This window comes from Chelonia mydas, chromosome 1, assembly GCF_015237465.2.
Source record: "Chelonia mydas isolate rCheMyd1 chromosome 1, rCheMyd1.pri.v2, whole genome shotgun sequence".
Lineage (NCBI taxonomy): Eukaryota > Metazoa > Chordata > Testudines > Cheloniidae > Chelonia > Chelonia mydas.
In genome coordinates this window covers 132746752-132769037 of record NC_057849.1, presented here as the reverse complement: position 1 = coordinate 132769037, position 22286 = coordinate 132746752, and the positions used below count along the sequence as shown (strand labels likewise).

At 40.4% G+C, this 22286-nt stretch overlaps 1 long non-coding RNA gene across 1 annotated transcript in view; it reads left to right on the top strand.

Moving 5' to 3' along the window:
• LOC119566431 overlaps positions 1-20473 on the top strand; it is a 113619-nt gene extending 93146 nt beyond the window's left edge. The window contains exon 5 of the long non-coding RNA XR_005225501.2: positions 19946-20473. This is a non-coding gene — a long non-coding RNA (uncharacterized LOC119566431). The remainder of the gene's footprint in view (positions 1-19945) is intronic.
• Positions 20474-22286: the final 1813 nt, after the last annotated feature.

The following is a 22286-nucleotide window of genomic DNA, read 5'->3' as shown; positions in this document are numbered from 1 at the left end:
AGTGTTCAAGCACAACTGCAGTTACACTATAGACTATACTTCAATACAATACAAAAAATATGATACAGGAGTAGAGGCAAGTGAAATTTGGAATTTCTGTCCTGTGGGAAATGCTGACGTTTGAACACTTGTTTTCATCCAACTGGGACAAAAATTGAAATTTTAAAATTTTCCGCTGAACAGAATTTAAAAAAAAATTTATTTGGGAAATATTGAAACGTTTTCTTACAACATTATTGATCAACACAAAGTATTTCAGCACTCCCAAAACTGAAATGTTTCATTTCAGTTTGGTGAAATGACCTAAAATGCTTAGTTTCAAAAACTGGTAAGTCAGCAGCAGATGAACATTTCATTTCAACATTAATTTGCATTTGCCTATGGCATACTGCCCTATGGTAGTTGTAGTCCCAGCACCCATTCTCATCTATGGGCCAGGCTCCCAGGCCAGACTACATCTCCCATAATGCATCCAGAGTCATGTGATGCACCAGCCGCTAAGGCAGATGGAAATCAAAGTATTGCCTTACAGGAGATGTAGTCCTTCAGGGAACCTGTAGATGAGGAGAATGTTGGCTGGAACTACTGCTCCCATAAGACAATCTGCCATAGGAAATGCAGTTTAATTTTTTTAACTGATTCAAAAGAATACATTTAGGGTCAGTTAAAAAACCAAAATATTCAGATCTCGGTTTAAGTTCCAAAACTTTTCAGCAAAATCAATATTTTCAAACAGAACATTCCTGACCACCTTTATGCAGGACATACAATGCATAATATTAGATGACAAGATTGTGGAATAACACAATCATTTATCTTTATAAAAAATCTGAAAATAAAATAAATTAAAAGTTTCTTAACACCAGACAGTGCAGGAACCTGTTTTACTGAAGCAGGGAATTTATTCTTGCTCTTTGGACTGCAGCTTCAAAAACCTGTCTTTCAGAGTCAGATTTATCTCTAGGTTCTTTAAAATAAATAGGCTGGTTTGAACAAAGGGCATATCTGCAGTCTGCATTGAAAACCCCACAATGATTTCATGTTAATAAACTGGTGTCAAACTGTGAACACATTTAAAGACAGGTCCAAACCCTTCTTATCTTATTCATGCAAGTAGTCCCACTCCTGGCATGAATAAAATAGGCTGGATTTGGCCTACTGTATAAACCAGTGGACATTTTTAGTCACTAGGGAGAAATATAGCCTGGTTTTTAAACAAAATCCTAAGCATTCAGTAGTTCCCATGGACTTCAGTGGGTGCCCAGTACTTCTGAAAATCGGACAACTTATTCAGGTGACTAAATATTACTTAGGTAAATATGTAACATCAGGGACCCATTTTTGAAAATCATGGAATTAGTCAACTGCTTGCAGAGGTTACATGTATAACTGAAATACTCCCATGCCTTACCCCAAATATAGATTTCTCTTACCTGAACTTGAATATGAAGCAATTTGTGCATGCTGCCTGAATCATATTAACATAATATTTTATACATTCATACCATCCTTTTTTGTTCTTTCTGAAATGAATGAACCTTCTGATTCACACATTAAAAACTAGGAACATTTCATGTAGCCTTAATATCAGCTCTTCATGTTGAATCAGGTTCTTGCTTGATGAAGCAGGCATGCCATGTGTATTGATAAATGTGGTTGTTGTTTTTTTCAGAGCACAAATTTCTGATAAGCACAGCAATCCAGGTGATCTGTTGCATTCTGCAGGAATGCAAAAATCCTAGTATTTATAAGGGTGCCATTGGCAGATAAAAATAATCTTTATATGGCTAAGAGAGCTTTGCAAGGAATGTACAATTCTAGTAACTGCTCCCTGACAAATGCCAGCTGCAGCTGGATATCTGAGATTTCAGACACACCATGCCATCCTGAACCTTATAACGTATTTGATGTTACTAGGTGAGGCGGGCAAGTAGGAGAGTAATTATCCCTTAGGTCCTGACCCGACTTAGAAAATGAGACGTGAAGCACACTATGGTGTCAGCCTAGGTAGTGCAGTTTATCATCTGGCAATGTACTAGTTGATGGGATTCCGCGTTTTGCAAATGATTTTAGTAGCCTATTACATGATGCAGAGGCAAGATTATGCTTGGATATGTTAACTAATACTGGTGCTTGCAGAGAATGATGCAGATGAAATAAGAGGATAAAAGGTAATAGACTGTGGGATGCAATGTAGAGAAATAGACTGTAATTTAAAGTTTGTTTGCTTGCTTTCAAAACGGTGTACTCCCCACTGGTTTTCCCGCTACATTGTCACTAAATTCCTTCAGTGCAGCCTGAACTACCAGGCGCACAGGACAAAATGCAATTCCGTTGCCTCCCCATGTGGCCCTATAAAAGTGCCAAGGTTCCAATGGAAAATGCTATTCTATTCTGCTGCCACAGAAAATAACAGAAAATTAGTATATACCCATCAGCCTCAGACACAGAATTCCAGAAATCCACTGGCTGCCTATTTTCATACAGATCCTATCTCCTTTCTATACAGTGAGTCTGATTTCTGTTTGGCTCCAGTATAGTGAAAGGCACTTGCTAGAGAGATTTCTTCCTTTTAGCTAGTGTAGACTTTAGCTGCCATAGTGTTAATCTATAGTATTTTACAATAATATACTCTGTAAATATGAATTGCTATAATGCCAAAAACCCCATGTTGCTAGAAATATTGTAGGAAGTAAAGACTGGATGGCTGATCTTGTGGTTGAAGTAATGGACTGTGACTCAAGTGAATGGGGTTCAATTTGCAGTTATCATAGACTTCCTTTGTGACTGAGGACAAATTGCTTAATCTCTTTTTTCCTCACTTACTAATCTTCTGCTTGTATGTTGTAATCTTTCTTCCAGCCTTCCTCTGTCTTTTCTACTTTGAGTGTAAATTCTTTGGGGGCACGGACTATCTCTGACTATATGTTTATAGAGTATCTAGCACGAGGGGGTACCTAGATGTTGTTTGGAGCCTCCAGAAACTCCTCTAATATAGTATAAGAAATAAATAATACTGCATTATGTGAGTAAGGATTACACAATCTGGCCATTTATTTGCAAGTCACACTGGGGTAGAAATTTTCCTTGTGCCATATGTTCTTTTATAATCTGCAGAGCTACTTTGGCAGTTTATTCTGGAGCTGGATACTTCCCTCTCCACAAAAGAAATATTGAAATAAAACAAAGGCCAGTGAATTCTTAATTGTTGATACTAAACCATCTTTCATATACAGACTATAACAGAACACATATTGGACAGAACTTTTGTCTGACACTTTCATAATTTGTGAACTAGTAAGTCAGCAACAGATGGAAGTGCTAAATGTTAGTAGACTTGCCCTACTTCCTAATTAACAGGATGACAAGGTTGAAGACTAGAAATATTAGGCTTTTGTACAAGTTCATTTAGTCAGCATTCTCTCAGAGCTAGTGCAGATAGAATGGTGTAATTTTTACATAGTAAATTACGATAGAAATATCTTAAATTAGGTATAAAGTACTGTATTGCCATATTTAAAAATCTTTTATAGAAGAGGAAATATTAAAAGCCAGTATATCTCTCTATCATTAGCATCCACCCATCTGATATTTCACTCTATTGCATTACATACCACAGTACAGAACCAGTGTGAAGGAGAGGAGTTGTCTTGAAAACACAACATTTTAAACGACTTGCTGTCATATTGTTATCATAGAATTTTATGCTGTCCTCCAGAATGCTTGCAACGCCTCCAAGCTTGGTGTCCTCTGCAAATTTTGTAAGCGTACTATCTACTCCATTATCCAACTAAATAATGAAAATATTGAATAGTACCAGACTGAGGACAGACCTCTGCAGAATCCCACTAGATAATGTCCCTGCGGTTTGACAGTGACCCGTTGCTAACTACTCTTTGAGAATGGTCTTTCAACCAGTTTACACCTGCTTTATAGTAATTTCATCTAAACCACATTTCCTGAGTTTGCTTTTGAGAATCTCATGTAGGACTGTGTCAAAAAAACCTTACTAAAATTAAGATATATCATGTCTATAGCTTCCCCCTTATCCACTAGGCCAGTAATGTTCTAATTAGCTCAATATCCTGCCTGGGACAGGAGCCAATGTGGCATGTTTCAGAGCAAGAACTCCACCCTGTTCCACCCATCCACCTCACATACCTCCCCGTATACATTTGGGGGGCAAAGTGGTGCCATGGACTGAGCACAACTCTGGATGCAAAGCATTGTTGAGTTCAAATCCCTGCTCTGTTGCGGACTTGCTTTGGGCAAGTCACTTCACCATGCTGAGTCTGTTTCCCACTCACTCTGTAAAATGGGGACAGTAACACTTTTAAAACCTCCCTCACAAGGGGGTTGTGAGCATCAATTAGCATTTTGAAAATATAAAGCTGTGTAGGGGAGAGAATCATTTAATTATTATTTGGAAGCCTTTTAAATACTATTGCTCACAAGAGGTAATTAGCAAATGGTGCATCCAGAGCAGTACTAAAAAAGTTCCTGAACAAATGTCTAACAAAAATAGAGATTTAACATATTTTCTCCAACATTTTTAAATGTACAGAACAGTTTAAGCATGTGTTTTATATTTATGATAAACTGAAGATCCTTACAAACAACCTATTTTATTTGACTTATTATAGTCAGATTCTAGTGTTCATTCCAGGGCCTTAGGAGAGCATATTTTATTGGTCAGATATTCTAAATTACAGTTTAAAATTGTGCTATAAACCTTAACAGAAAACAATATTCTATTGTCATCCTGTTTTGATTCATATTTCCTTCAGGACCAAATCATGGCCCAGTTGAAGTCAATGGGAGGGGGAGGCAGTTTGCCATCAGCTTTAGTGAATCCAAGAGTTGGCCCTTAATGTATGCAAAACTGCTCAATTGAATTTACAGAAAAACCCAAAGAAGTCTCCCCAGTCTTTGCAGGCTATATCAGACCTTTTAGCTGGTTGTGTACAGTCCTAGTCTATCATATTTTTCTGACTTATATGCCTCAAATAGTCTTCCAGAGCACAGGCCTGGCAACATTTAGGTCATGGTGTATCTATACCAATTCAGTCAGGCATTTTTAGCTACACTGCTAACTTTTAAGGCTAGTGTAAAGTGGTATTTAAACTTTTGTGAAGATACTTGATACGATGGTAAAGGATGCAACAGAAATATATACAGTAAATAGTCTAAATACATGTACTTTTGAATAAATGTGTTTGACTAGTTTATGTTTTTCTTAAGGCTATAATCAGTGAAGGATAAAATAACATTAGACAAGTCTCAGAAGGTTTGGAGGCTTGGCTCAGAAAAGCCCTGCAAAGTTACATGAATTTAGTCCAATGAGAAGTACTGTGTGGGCAGCTCTCACCGAAACTGCCATTTTCTAAATTGCTTATTTAAAATGCCAGATGGCCAGCAACCAGCATGTACTCAGAGTGGTTTTGGTGCTACTGTTGGTGGCACTGTGTAGCTTCACATAATTTTCACAACAAATCTGGGAAACTTCCCAGATGGCGTATGCAAGTTTGACACCACCAAAAATAAGCTTGGCCAGAGAGGCAGTGAGATCCCTTCTGTAGAATGGTGTGGTTTTGGATTGGTTTTGTGAAAATTAACAGGCATTTACAACTATGTCTGTGGCCAAATTCTTTGTTGATTTACATATTGAAATGCCCATCTACTACATTAGGGAAATATGATCTACATTTGTGCTCGAACAGAGCCACTCATCCCTGCCTATGCAAAGCCCACATAGATTGGCTTTTTGTGTGCAGTTGGGGGTAAATTCTGTTCTACCCGACTTGCTGATGGGCCACAGGCCCACAGTGCAACCCTTCTACGGATTCTGTTCTGACCAGTGGGCTAGGCACTCACTTGTATGTTTTCTCTCTGGAATAGGTTTCAGAGTAACAGCCGTGTTAGTCTGTATTCGCAAAAAGAAAAGGAGTACTTGTGGCACCTTAGAGACTAACCAATTTATTTGAGCATAAGCTTTCGTGAGCTACAGCTCACTTCATCGGATGGAGATAGTGAGCCACTGAACCTCTAAAAACAAATATCCAATTTCCCCTTCCTTGGTCCACCCCAAACATTCCCCTGTATGGCAGCTTATTCACAATCTGCATCTCATCTTTCCCATTGCTTTGCAGGCAGCATGGTTGGCTCCCTGTGTGGTTGTTCTGCTTACAACACTCCCATGATAGGGCTGGTGTTTTGAGATGTGAAGAGCTTTGTGGGAGACTTCTACGGGTTGGCTGTATTCTATCCTAGAACATATCTCCTCTAGGGACAAAGGTGTGTTCTTAAGATATGTTAGCTAGCAAGACAAACCCTGGGGTGAACTTCCTTGTCTACATTAGGATTTTAACATGTGTTAGCTAACTTGAGTTAAAAACACTCCTTCTTTCCAATGAATTAAAGAGTTTTCCGCACTTAAGAGTGAAGTGAACATTGTATAAGTTTCCTGCAATTTTCTCATTTATTTAGTGCAAAATTCCACCCTGGACTTATATCCTGTGCAATCTTGTGTCTTAACTTCCGTGCCATATTGATTATACAGATGATAGCTGATTTACAGCACAATCACGCCTGATGATCTTCCAGCTGCATCTATGGTATAGTCCCATTTTCCTAAGGTTTATTTTTTTACGGCAAGTATTTATTGTAACGGACACACAACCCAACCCTCCACTTTTACATATGGTGTGTTAAAGGCTTTTCCCTTGGCTTCTGTGCTGTTTGTGGTTACTGAAGGTTTAACAAGTTTACATTAATCTTTCTCTGCCTGGGATGACAGTTGGTTTCTCCCAGCATAATAAGCAATTTCACACTCACTGGCAGACAAGAGGCCAGTAAGATAACATTTCCCACAAGCTTCACATTCCAGTCTCTTGGATTGGAGCTTTTCAATATCGTTTCTTGAAAGAAATTGCTCGTTTGCATTAAAATGTCCCTAATTCTGCTATTAAGGGCTTGTCTACACTTAAAATGCTTCAGTAGTGCAGCTATATAGCACTGCAGTGCAGATACTACCTATGCTGATGGGAGCGATTCTCCCATTGGCATAGGTACTCCACCTTCCCAAGAGGCAGTAGCTAGGTCGACAGCAAAGTTCCCCTGCCAACTTTGGCTATCTACCTTGGTTGGTTTAACTGCATCGCTTAGGGGTGTTGATTTTTTACACCCCTGAGGGATGCAGTTATAGTACTGACCTAATTTTCTAGTGTAGATCAAGTTGGAGTCTCTATATTTTGTTATGCATGTTGCATTGCTCTCGGCTTCATATTTTTTTGAAACATGCAATGATGAGAGATGTGTTGAAAGAGCCTGACTGCGCAAAACCATTAACAAAACTCAACACCAGTTAAACAGAAAGCAGGGACCCACACAATCAGCTGCAGCTATTTAAAAAAAAAAGCAGAAATTCCTCTTTATTTTCCGATAACACCTTGAAATGGAACAATTAAAAAGGGTATTTCTTCTTTGCTTGCTGCAACTCATTGTGATACTCATTTATATGAGACACCCCTGGGACTGGGGGAGGACACTGAGACCCCAAACTGACAGTCCTGTGTTCTGGTGCATTGTGCTGCCTATTAGACGACTGGCCTGGCAATAATTTTTTTCAAACAAAAAATACACTTTTGACATCTCAAGGCCAACTACCTCAGCATCCATGATTTTGCGCAAGAGAATGATTTCGGTCTAGAGCTTTTGCATAAGTGTACTAAGGTTTCACAGGGTGCGTGGTAGGCCAGAATCGCATTTCAAGGTATTTGTATTCAGGTATGCATTTTTAACCCACGCCTGCTTGGTGTGGCACTCTGTCCCCTCTATTAGCACTCAGACCAGCTAGAGATTGATGAGTCTGCTATCACCTGTGCTAAGAGGGATGTGTCTTTTAGCTCATGCAGTAGTAGCTTGTGCATCAAGCTCCAGCGGTCCCAGGTTTGATGCCGTTGATGACTGGGATCTGTCAGCATTCCACATTGTCAGTAGGGTCTAACAAAATTATTTCAATTTGTCTTTTCTCCATCACCGCAGAATGCCTCTTGTGCAATTTTTGTAGAAGTAGAGACCATGCCAAAGCACACCCTTCCCTTGAAAGCCTGCAGTGCTGCCACATCTTCTGGTTTTATTGACAGTCTTGCCATATTTGGTGTTTTTCTCAAAGCTATAGCTCAAGATGGAATCGTGAGAATCTTGGGGGGGGTTTTTTAACCAAACCGAAAAGTTTCTAGCCCTCATGGTTGCACAGATAAACTTGAAAACATGAACCCAAACGGCTTAAAAACCAGAAGGCAAATAAAAATCTCATAATTTTTAAGCCAGTCTCATGATTTTTGAACACCTGCGAGTGGCAATACTGGGCCTAGGCTTCATAATAAAACCCTTCTGTAAATAAATTTAAATGTATAGTCCTTTCAGGAGGGTTCTATATCATTGGGGTGGGGAAATTGTTTTGGATAAAATACCTGACCCATATGCTTGTCCCAAACTGCTTTTGAGTTTTAACAGAGTTTTCCTATCATCAGACTGTGTTTTCCAGTAGTAGTTGCAGAATTCATTGAAGTGCCTGTGTTCCACTTATTCAGGGAGAGTTGCCTTTGCAGATGCCTTAACAAAATAGCTATTTCTAGCCTATTGTTGCTGAGATTTAGCAAATGTTCATAAGATGATGATACTTACCTAGTAGTAATTAACTTCACAATTTAATTCTAAACATTTGAGGTTTTACTAGTCTAAGGCTGATTGTGAACCCCCAACCCACACTGGCAAGCAGCTCCTCACAGAAGTAGCCCCACCGAAGTCAACACAACAACTCCTGTAACCACTCATTGATGTAAGGGATTCACAGTCTGGCCCTGAGAGTTTCTGCTCTGGTCATTTGCAGTTAAGCAGGGGAGCAAGAGGGAGTAGAGTCTCCTCTCCTAGTGGATTGTGGCTCCAGGCATGGGATTGGGGGATGGATGAAGCAAAGACTGCAAACCTGATACTCCCCACTGTAAGCAAGTGCATGGGGATGGGGTACGGAGCTGGTCAGGCACATGGGGAGTAGGACAGGAGGACTATACTACACCCCAGTAAAAGCATTTAGGAGATTGTGTTTCCCTAGAGAACAGGGGAACAATGAAGGAATGGTGACTCTAAGGGCCTGATCCAATGCCCACTAAAGTCCATAGAATCATTCCTATTGACCTCAGAGAGACAAGGTGGGTTAGGTAATATTTCTGTTGGTGAGAGAGACAAGCTTTTCAGCTTACACAGAGCTCTTCTTCAGGTCTGGTAAACTAACTCAAAGTGTCACTGCTAAATACAACGTTTGAACAGACTGAAGTAGTTAACACATATTTCAAGGGACCATTCAAGTAAGCTTTGGATTTGGACCTTACTCACTAGTGCTTCTTGGTACTCCTTCTGGGCTGAGGTGGCTATGTGCCACCTATTACACTGGGCTCAATTTAAAGGCTCTTCCTAGCCTTTATTTTAATCCAGGAATTAATGGGTGAAATTTCATGGTCTGTATTATGCAAGAGCTCAGACTAGATGATCATAATGGTCCCTTTTGGCCTTTAAAAATTCTCTGTTGCCAAGCAGCTGAGCAGTGTTCATGTTCACCCTTCTTTCTATTTAGCTGTTTGCCTCCAGTTTTCAACAACAAGCCTCATTTTCACTGCCAGGACAGACAAGCGGCTACATTTGTCCTTTTTCCACGTCTTATTGCAATTCTTAACTTCACTGGTTGCTCTGTTAAAATATTCCGCTGATTCTTGTTCTTGCTGATGATTTTAGCATTAGACCGGCTCTCAGAACATATGCACAGCATTTGTCTTGAAGTACTTCATTTGCCTTGAGTCCAGTGTTGCTTCTTTGAAGTACTAATTTATCCTATTCCCATCTGGTATATTTGTTTTACGTGCTCTGGATTATCATTTTTGTTTCTCCCAATGAGTCATCTCCATCACCAACCTAAGTCTTTCCTCCTTTCTCATGGCAGCCAGCATTCTTTTCAATTGGTTTCTGCCTGGCAGACGCTTATTTAATGTGGGATGTTGTAGAAGGCTGAGCTGATGATTCATGGCCCAGCAAAGCACCAAATTGTGGAGTCATATCTTGGAATGATGGGAGATGAGGTCAATGTGCATGTACTGATCTACAGTCTCTCCTCAGTGGATATAAATGTGTACAATTAGTGTTGTTATTTATTATTTAAGAGTTGAATATAGCACCCTAGATGTCACTATCACAGTTCAGAGGTTAAGTAGACCTCTGACCACCTTTCAGGGAACCCACTAAGGATCTCAGACTTCTTAGCAATGACCTCTCTCAAGATGAAGACCTGCATCCCTTTGTCTCCAGACCGGTGATTTAGGCAGCAGTTCTTCTTGCCTTTTACTGTGCGTATCCCCCCGCATGCACTCTCTGTCTGTCTGTCTGTCTCTCTCTCTCTCTCTTTCTCAAAGGCTGTGACAGTGAATACCAATGACCAGCTAGCTTTCACAGAACACAGTACATTTATTTTAGGACAAAAGCATTACAGAGAAAACATGAGAAAATAAGAAGCAGTCTACATGCTTGCTAGCTTACCTAGTTTCACCTCTGTTCCACATGGAGACTGTCAGTTTCCAGTCCTTCAAACTTTTCCAGCAGGGTTTTGCCCTCTTGGCTACAATCTCATGCCAGTTTTTGGATCAAAAACAAGGGACTCCAATCATCACTTTAGTATCCAAGTACTTTCCAGTAGTGCATCAGGTGGCATGATTGATATTTGTCACGTGTGGTTTGTTTTTTCTTTCATTCTTTCTCTAGGGGGATGTAGCAGGGCGGTCACCCTGCTCTGGCTTAAAAGGGTTAAAGCCAGCCCTTAGAGAGGGCTGGGGCTGAGGGAAAAGCCTAGGCTGATTGGGAAGGCAGCCACTGCTGGGGCCACGCTCCAATCAAGCCACAGCTGGCCCTATAAAAGGGCTGTGAGCCAGGTGCTCAAAAATAGTCTCTCTCTAGCTGTAGGGAGAGAAGGACCTGGCTGCCTGGGAGCTGAGCAGGGTACCTAGAGGGGAAGGCCAGAGGAGCTGGGGAGCTCCAACCTGGAAAACCCCCAGGCTGCAGGCCTTGCTAAAGGCCAGGAAAGGTACTGGGGCTACAGAGGGGTAGCCTGGGAATAGGCAGAGGCAGCTGGTCCAACTCCCCTTGCTGATGATGAGTGGTTTACAGACTGCAGTCTGCCCCAGTGAGTGGGGGGCTAGACAATGATTGGCAGTAGCCATTGAGGCAAGGTGGGGATAGAGGGTTGGGGGTTCCCTGGTGGGGGGAGACCAAGAAACTGTGGGGGTACTGCAGAGGGCAGAACCCAGGAGGGACATGGGGGGCCAGTGGCAGGTGAGACACTGGCCTGCAGAGGGCGCTCTGGGCTGGAAGAGCTAATTCCTGAGACAACCAGCAGGAGGGGCCGCACTGGTGAGTTGTCACGTCGCTACAGGGGAGAATTGTGTGTGCAGTGCAGTGCTGCAGTTTGGTAGGATTTTTTTTTTTAAATATTCCTGCTGCTATGTGTTTAAGCTAGAGAAGGCAAGGGCAAATACATGTGCCTGACATTTGGAGTGGAAGGTGGGGAGCTTTGTGATTGTCCTTAGTTCCCATGGGATTTCATATCACAGCCTTGGATCAGCCCCTGAAAGAGCTCTGTCCCTCATTCAGCTGAATTTTACCCTTTTGGCAAAAAAGCTCCATTGTGCCAGAAGAGTGATCAATGATGACATGTCCTCAACCTGGACATCTAGGCAATCTTTTACATATGCTGGGACCAAGCCACTGACCATGGAAATAAGGATCAAGACCTTGAAGTTGACTTGATATTCTATGAGAAGTCAGTATAGAATGCACAAGACAGGTCTGATGTGGTAGCTTGTCTTATGAGGAGATGTAATGCAGCATTCTATACTAATTATAATTGTCTATAATTTGTCATTAGTGAATGTAGTTTCAATGAGTAGGGAAATTTCAGATAAGAAAAAATGCAATGTTTACCTAAATGCTGAAAAAGCACATACACTTATTTTTCTTAGAGATCAGCAGCAGATATCACGTAACCATAGCAATCGGCTAGGTTTATGCTAACTGACGAAGCAGTGCAAGGCAGCAGGTATATATCCACTCAGGAGTATATAAGAGTGATACTTGTAAAATACTGTACACAGCTCCAAACATAAGGAACGGATAATAAGACAGGTTACATCTCTCACTCTCTCTTCCCCAATCTTTCATACTGTACCGATCAGTCTGGTGTTTGAGACCTGGGGTGAAATCCTGACCCCATTGACGTCAAGGTGTTTTGCTGTTGACTTCAGTAGGACCAGGATTTCACCCCTGGTATTTTTCTCTCCATGTGCTTGACTGTGGTTTTGTTTGTTTGTTTGTTTTGTTTGTTTTTATCATGAGTAACTAACTCTGATACACCTCAAGTTGTAAACCAGAATGCACCACAGAACAAAGAACAGCTCATCAATGAGTTGTTCTGTTTATTGTAGGAGAGGTTAGCGGTGTAGATATCTGGCATATTGTAGACCACCCATCCATCAAACTGTCCCTAGAACAATCCCATATTAGCATTAACTTCCTGGACGCCATGATCAGTTTCAGCAATGAAACCCTACAGACAACTGTATTCAAGAAACCCATGGATCAACACACTTATCTTCACAGATCCAGTAACCACCCCAAACATACCAAGAAATCTATTATCTGCAGCCAAGCACTCAGATATCACAAAATATGCTCCGGGGAGAAAGTCTGAGATACACACCTTAACATGCTTAAAACCTCCTTCCCTGAGTGAGGACACTTCACCAGAGAAATAGACTGGACAATGGAATGCCCCGAGAAAACCTGTTTCAATACAGGACCAAAAAACCCCCCAATGACTACACACCCTAGTTGTCCCCTATATTCCACACTGGAACCCGTATGGGGTATTATTAAAAAATTACAACCCACATCCTGAAAGAAATCTCTCCCAAACACTATCTCCTGGCCTTCAAATAACCCACAACTTCATCAGGCTTATCTGAAGCAAGCTCTCCACAAACCAAGACATACCATTCAAAGCAGCACCAGACCCTGCAGAAAAACCGATGCAAAACCTGCAGACATATCTCCACTACTACAAAGATCAACATCCTCCAACAACACAACTTGCAAGATTCATGATTTCTACACATGCCTATCACAACATATGGTGTACCTCATCCAGTGCGTTAAATGCCTGGATAATGGTGAAATGAGACAATCACTATGCTCTCAGATGAACTCGCACAGAAAAATAACAGACAAAAATACCATATCACCCATGGGTGAACACTTTTCACAAAGCAATTAATCCATATCTGACCTCTCAGTCCTCAATCTCAAAGGAAACCTGCACAACACCTTCAAAAGATGAGCCTGGGAGCTTAAATTTATAACTTTGTTTGACACTAAAAATCATGGACTCACTAAAGACACTGGATGTATGGGTCATTGCAACAATTTATAACCCCCCAACCCTCCTTTGTCCTATGACTGCAGATGTGTTAATTGCCCACTTCACCTTGAATGGTCTCTTGCAACATGTGTTGACTCCTTATGCTTAACAATCTGTTCCACTTTTGAATTTAGCTGTGACACTCTGAGTACCTTTCCCAGACCTGAAGAAGAGCTCTGAGTAAGCTAGAAAGCTTGTCTCTTACCAGTAGAAGTTGGTTCAATAACAGATATTACTTCACCCAGCTTGTATCTCTATTATCCAGAGACCAATCTGGCTACAACAAAACTGCAAACAATATTGCAGACTTTGGCAGTAATTAATAGGAAGGCTTTACCAGTATAAACCAACTGCTTCCACCATTGCAACTCAGTGACCTTATGTCACTTCAGCACACGCTAATGAGCTCCTGAAGTTGCTCCACTGTCTAATGTGGCATGTATTGTGTCTTGCGCATGGGACAAAGTCAGGAGACAGGAGCATCCTGAGTCTGGAATGTGTATGATAGGCTTGCACTGTGTGCTGTAAAACCAGGAAAAGACTAATACTGATCACCACAGACACTAGCTAAAGCACAGATATCATATGTACAAGAGACGTATTCTCTCCTCGGAGAAGAATCAATCGCACAGTTCCCAACACATTAACTAAAGATCAAGCAAGAAGCACACATCCAGAAGCTTACAAGCTCTTAACAGTATGAAATCAATGCATCCTAATGGTACATTGCCTCCCCCTCCTCCCAGTGAGTGCTAATCCCAGAGTAGGACTACAGATGCTCTGTGCATACAGGATAGTCATGTTTTTCTATGCAGAAGGGAAAGGGCAAGTTTTGTTGCTAGCTATTGTATTCACTTCCCGTAGGCTGCTTTTGAATGGGGAACATATAGCACCAGGGTTTTGGCTTTGCCCACATCTCCTTTTCAGAAGATCATACTGTCTGGAGTAGCTCACAACTGTGAATGCCTACCTCAGGGCAGACTGACGGAAAACAAGAGCAGACACCGCAAGCTGGTGGTGTGTTCTACAGCTAGATTTCCCCAACCAGTAATAAAGAAACTCCTGGATCACTATACCAGTCTCACCATGGAGTCGCAGACCGTCCCCTTAAACTCTGCCGCCTATCTCCACCCACACAAACTGGACTTTGTGATTTAATGGTCATTTAAAGCAAGAATCACCACATCAGGTTGCTCCCAGTCCCAAGGGACCAACCACTTACCCCAGATCAACTGGTACTCCAGATCTTACACCAAAGACAATGCTGGCAACCAATTCCATATTAAACTAACTATAGGTTTATTAGCTAAGAAAAAAGAATGAGTTATTGAGAGGTTAAAGCAGATAATATATAACAACAGGTAAATCAGTTTGTAACTCCAAATGGTGGCAGTGATATAATAAATTGCCAATTTCCCAAAAGTCTTTCAGGGCTACCCAGAATAACTCTGGGGAGCTCCGTCTTCTTGTTCAGTTATTTTTCCCTGTTAGAATCCAAACTGACACAGGTTTTTTCTTTGAAGCCATGTTTGATCTATCCTAATAGCAAATAAATTGGCCTGTGGCCCTGGATTGACCTGGTCTGCCAGCGTCACACAAGCCTACCACACTTTTCATACAGAGCACACAAACAACCCATGGCCATGGTTTTCTGTCCTCCAGCACCTTGTGCCGATAACAGCTGTGTCACAAAGCCCACATCTGTGCTTTCTTCTCTTTCATCTTGTCCTGCTGGTGGGTGTGTAACTTGCACATTCTCTTCCCATTCACACAGTGTAAATGAGAGGACCATTGTGTTGTGTGGGAACAGAGACTTACTACACTGGTACAACAGGTGTAACCAGTGACTCCCCCCATGATAGCCCTGTATGCCTGTGGGACCCTTGCCCACTTTCACCCAGACTCACCTTCAGTGAAGCTGTTAGCACTGCCAGTGGTACTGGCTGTCCCCCTCTCCCGCACATGCCAGTATCTGCAGTCAATGTATGGCCAACCCATGGGTGGGAGTCCTCTCTCCTCCAGCTCTCCTGCACTAGGAAATGGCCATAATTTCGCCCTGTTTAGATGTCAGAGTTAGGAATTTCTCATATAGTGTGGCTGATCTGTCCATTGCATGCTAAATACAGAATGATGGTACTGAATATTAAAATCAGAACCTTGAATCCAAACCACTTCAAATTCCAAGAGCTAAATTTTCCTGGATTTTGGTGAGGATTTAACCATAGGTAGGAGTTCAAACTGGAAGAGCCAGTATTTCAGTTGCTGTTTGAATGCCAACGAAATCACCGCGATTTCCCACATTTCTTGAACTTGTGGGTGTTTGATCATTTGGGCCCAAAATCTTACAAGAAAAGCTTGTGATACTTCAGTGCCATTAGATCTGAACCTGAACCCAAACCCTAGCTCTGATCTATCTTACAACCCAAACACTGAACCTTAGCCGATAGCTAAACCAGATCTGTGTCTGAACACATTTTCTATTACCCATCTCTGAATTACAGTATTTGCCATTGGAACTCAAAGCCAACTATCCTTCGTTTCTACTTTAATGCAAACTAAAAAGAGGATGTTTAGAATTTGTTTTATGTAGTTCACTCAACTAATCTTAAACTTGACAGCTGGGTGACTAATTCATAATGGATAACTCATTTGAATTACATATTTTTCTGTGTGCAGGTTGTCTGCAAAAAGATTACAATTACTTCTAATTATTCAGAACTATTTGCCAAATATTTTTAATACACCTTGATGTGTAGCTCATTTGCAACTGGATGAGCATAACACCTAGAATCAGGTTTCTGATTTGCATACTATCAATTATGACTTTGAAATCTCTACCAACAAGTCAGTATTTGTTTACAATTGGCTGTGGTGACAAACATTTCTGCCGGTAGACTCATTTGCTAGACATTTTGTGGGAAGCCTACACAAAAAGGGTGTATGAACACAATTCTATATAAAATTTCCAGGGAATATTTGTGGCCTTTCATTCTGAGGTATTTATTTAGGTGTAATCCTTGAACCATATTAAGCAACAACAACAATAAAAATACCTAGGAAGCACCATCGCCCTATTTAGGAGAACTGTGCATTCACTGAAGCTTGACGTCTATATAATTGAAATCCGTGTGCCCAAGAGAGGTCTGTACAGTTTATTAAAGGAAACTGCTACCACTACTTTCAATTGTCTTTGCTTTTGGACTTTAAGCAGTGAACAAATATGCTTTAATTATTGAAAAGGAGGAACTAGGAAAGAGACCATCTTTCTCTCAAAGACAAATGCAGTACATACATTGAAATGTCTCTCGATTGCAGAGGACATGCATATTTTAGTGTGACTGCTGCCAAATGCTGTAGATCCAGGTGAATTCAAGATAGTCCTTTGCATTTAATGTAAAATATTTTTTATAAATGATATAATTTTCGCTTCCAGGTTTTTTATACGCTTATTTTTAGCTGGAGCAGATTGTGGTTCCTGCTCAAGTAAATTGTTCTGCCTGGTCAGGGACAAATGCCTCATTATTCATTTTGTAATGCAGTGGAGAGCGGTAATTAAAAGAAATCACAGGAGAGGCCAGAAGTAATACGATACAGCCAGTTTATTGGGGTGAGCAGCATATGGGGAGGCCAATTCGTGAGTGTTTTTCTACCTTTTGTTCTTACAATTATCACACCATATTCTTGCACGTCAGAGCTCAGCTAATGGTGCACACAACACAGGGAAGTGCAGCAAAATCTGCTGTTCCATTTCCTTGGTTATGGCTGCCCTCACTCAGGAAACAGGTATTTTCAGGCTGTGGCTCATAATGTATATTGTTATGGGCTGGGGTAAACCTCATTGAAGCTGGTGGGTGTAACAGCCACATTTCGTTCAGAAAAAGGGTAAAAAGCAATTGAGTTCCTTTATGGACCCAGACAGCTGAATCAGTAAGAGCAACACCCAAAACACAGAAAGAAAAGGAGGACTTGTGGCACCTTAGAGACTAACAAATTTATTTGAGCATAAGCTTTCGTGCGCTACAGCTCACTTCATTGAATGCATCGATAAATCACTTGGCAGAGCAACACGGCCTTATCGTATGTGAGAATCAGACTATTCTGTATTTATATTTCCTATTTTAACTGTTATAGTCCTTTATCTGCTTGCTTGACATCATTGCAATTAAGTGCAATAATGAGCCAATAGAAGCAAGAAACAGAAGGGAAACAGTCACAGCGCAATGTTTTACTAAGGCCTGGTCCACACTGGGGTGGGGAATGATCTAAGATATGTCGACTTCAGCTATGCTATTCTCATAGCTGAAGTTGCGTATCTTAGATCAACTTAGAATCACTTACTTCGTGTCCTCGCGGCACGGGATCGACGGCCGCCGCTCCCCTGTTGACTCCACTTCCGCCTCTCGCCGTGGTGGAGTTCCAGAGTTGACAGCAGAGCGATCGGGGATCGATCTATTGTGTCTACACTAAACACGATAAATTGATCCCCGATAAATCGATCACTACCCGCTGATCCGGCGGGTGGTGTAGACATGGCTTTCACTGCAGATTTGACAAAACACAAAGAAGGTACCAATGTGAGATTTCTAAAGATAACTACAGCACTCGACCCAAGATTTAGGAATCTGAAGTGCCTTCCAAAATCTGATTGGGACGAGGTGTGGAGCATGCTTTCAGAAGTCTTAAAATAGCAACACTGTGATGCAGAAACTACAGAACCCGAACCACAAATAAAGAAAATCAACCTTCAGCTGGTGGCATCTGACTCAGATGATGAAAATGAACATGCATTAGTCTGCAGTGCTTTGGATCATTATCAAGCAGAACACATGAGCATGGACGCGTGTCCTCTGGAATGGTGGCTGAAGCATGAAGGGACATATGAATCTTTAGCGCATCTGGCACATAAATATCTTACAACGCTGGCTACAACAGTGCCTGTTGTCACTTTCAGGTGACATTGTAAACAAGAAGCGGGCAGCATTATCTCCTGCAAATGTAAACAAACTTGTTTGTCCGAGCAATTGGCTGAACAAGAAGTAGGACTGAGTGGACTTGTAGGCTCTAAAGTTTCACATTGTTTTTATTTTTGAATGCAGGCTTTTTACATAATTCTACGTTAAGTTCAACTTTCATGATAAAGAGATTGCACTACAGTACTTGTATTAAGTGAATTGAAAAATACTATTTTATTTTTACAGTGCAAATATTTATAATAAAAAATAAATATAAAGTGAAAGTGTCCATTTTGTATTCTCTGTTATAATTGAAATAAATATATGTGAAAATGTGGAAAACATCAAAAAATATTTATATAAATAGTATTCTATTGTTTAAGAGTGATTAATCACGATTAATTTTTTTAATCGCTTGACAACCCTAGTTTTAAGTCAACCTTGCATCTTAATGGAAGATCACTAATTGCATGATAAGATTTGACATTGTGTGATATTTTTGGTTATAATTATTCATAATAATACACCTAGTTCTTACATAGCACTTTTCATCAGTAAATCTCAAAATCCTTAACAAAGGAGGTTAGTGATATCATCCCCATTTGTAGTAAGCACTGAGAATATGTGCCTTAGGTAGAACCAAGTTCCTCCAACATGCCTGGAAAAGGTTATTATTTAGCACTTCTGCTGTAAATGGTGCAATTATAAAAGGAAGACCATATAAGGAAAAGCTAGAGGACTTACATTTCCAAAGTGACTAGTGGTTTTGGATGCCTCCATTTTGGGATTTCTACTCAAGACCCATTAAAGAGGCTGATTTTTCAGAAACTGCTGACTACTCACCTTCTGAAAAGAAGGTCCCTTTAAAGTGTCAAGTTTGGCATACAAAACACTAGTTACTTTTCAAAAGTTAGCCCAGAGATTTTTGATATAAAGGAATGTATCTGCCCTATAGTAGATCTTTTATTATTAAGTATGGGCAAACATACTTCTTTTGGCTAAGAACCAGCTTGAACCCTCACTTGAAACCAAATCTTTGAGGTTTAAAAATGTTTGTTTAACTCAGAAAATCTCTTCTTTGTCTGCATCTGCATTTCTGGTTTCCACAAGCCCCAGAAGTATTGAAACTTACACAAGAAAAGTTGACCTAATAGTATTTCTGATGCAAACCAAAACCAGGGAACTATCGTAGGAAATACCTGTTCTCCTGAAATATAGTGCCTAATTTCTTAATCAATGAGGCACAAATAAGCTTTGGAAAAACATCCAAACTTTTAGATATTTATCTAAACGGATCTTCTGAAGTTCTGAGAATTACTTGACACTAATAAAAATGGCATCTTGTAAGGTGTAGCATTTGAAGCAAAGTTCAGCCTCCTAAAGATTTATGATAAATATATAAACTTTAGTTTTATTCGGGTTTGGCATTGTGGGCATTTTTTGTTATAACTGTGCATTTTTTGTTTTCTGTTTGCAGTATTCTACTGAAATCTTTCTCTGGGGTAAAGGACTAGGGAGTGGGACAGTTAACCTCTTCACAACAGAAGAAAGAGAGACCAAATCTAGAACTACTTACCTATTTCTTGCCATCTGGACTTTAGTGATTTAGTTAAATTAGGAGCTGGATTTGTAAAACCAAAACCTTGACTGATGAGGTTTTGCAAATTTTAAAACCAGTCTCAATACGCACACTTTGCGGGGAAACAGAGACTGGATAAAACAGGAACTATTTATTCAACACCTACCACCTTGAGATGTGAAGGTTTAGATAATATGGGACTTGGATGTGAGCCACCAGGGGTTTTGCGAAATCAAAACTTGACCAACAGTGTTTTGTGAATCCATCTCCAGTTTTGCACATCTCAATTTGCTAATTATGCATTTGTATCAATATATTTCATTGGACTTCCTGGAAGTTCCTTTCTACGCAAAAGCCCTATCTATTGGGAACAGTGTAGTCATTGCTCTCAGATAACATGACCATAGCGTCTCTGATGGGACTGCCAACGGTGGGGGGGTGGGAGGGAAGAGAATGAATTCCAATTGTGTTAGTGGATTGCTGATGTAGGGATATGTCCATTAAGATCTGGACTGAAACCCTTAAGTTATTTCACACAGGATACCAACAGCTCCCACATTATTGACCTGGCCTGAATCAAACCTTTCACCTCTAGATCAGTGGTTTGATATCCCATTACCAGTCCTCTGAGACATCTACAACATTCAATAGTCAGGAGATCTGAAAAATAATTTTATGTCAGTAACTAAGGGCACTATTTCCATTTAAGAAAGCACATGCATTTTCTTTTTTTGTCTGTATTGATTAGTTTACTGATTTTCATATGCATGTTATCAAAAGCAGATCAAATTCTAACCCATGTAGTTAGAAATCAATATTTGGTTGTTGGAGTCTCCCTTCATAGTCGATGTATGAGAGTCAGTTTGTTTCAGTGTGTCGTCTTGTGCAAATGTAAACCCATGAGGGATGTGCAGATGTAGCAGTATGTTTTTGTCATGATCTGCTTTCTTTGCTCATGCTTCTCTTTGACTTCTTCTGTTCTGCTATTCTTGATGGTTTTAACTGCAGACCACCAGGTCTGCTGCCATCCTGACCTATTAACAGCGGCAGTAGCAGCTTCCCAAGTGTTTGGGTTGACTTGCTCAGCTTTTAGGTGAGCTTTGAGAGTATACTTATGATGTTTTTGTTGGCCTCGGGGGTACATGTTCCTTTTTTCAACAGTCCATAAAATATGGCTTTGCAGAGTTGTGTATCATCCACATGTACAAGGTGACCAGCCCGGTGAAGTTGAGGCTGTGTGATTAGGGATTTAACACTGCTCATGCAGCACTAGTCCAGGACTTCAATATTTGGTGTCCTGTCCAACCACTTGATGTTCCAGATCAAGTAATCTGTAATAGATATTTACATAAGCCCTGGATATTTCTGACCCATTACAACAAAGGAATTTCCAATTTTATTTTTAATCGAAACTGTTTCTGCCTGTATTTCCTTTGTTTTGTACTTTCATGGTACACTATCAATAAGGGTCTGATTCTGATCTTATTTGGTGTTAATAAGGAGTAACTCTACTGATGTAATAATGGCATTACATCAGTGGTAAGTCAGTGCAGGTGAGAAGAATCAGGCAATCAGTGTCTTGCTTTATCCACAGCTGTCCTTCTGTTGCAAACAGTATTTCAAAGAGCCACATGTAAAAAATCAGTAATTCAAATACTGGCACAAAAGCAAGGTGCAATATATGTAAACACTTTCTTGTTATGCCTTTAATTTTCCTGCATTTGTTGACCACAGGAAATACTGACAAATAACCTGCTGCCATACAATTTTGAGGATTAATTTGAATAGAATCAATTATGTCTGTAAGGCCAGGCTGATTCTGTTCATGTGAATGTTTGAAGAAAGTAGGAGTGATTATGGTTTTCATAAAAACTTGTGAGTGAAGCATAATAAATACATAGGAAATGTGTCCACCGAGATAAAGAGACAAAGGATATATACTCCCCTTGATGTGCACTGGCCATTTCTAGGATATAAAGTAGTGTATAAAGATTACTGAATATCTTCATCCTGATTCTAAATCAAGAGAGCTACACTGGCATAAAATGGTTGTAATATCAGAATTAGTGACACATAGGCCTATTGATGGTGCATTACTATGTGTCAGCAACTCTTGCCAGTCCTGGTGTATTCATTATATACCTAATGCACTGTTGTCTTAGGGCTGGTCTACACTGAAAACTTACATCGGCATAGCTATGTCTCTCAGGAGTGTGAAAAATCCACACACGAGAGACAT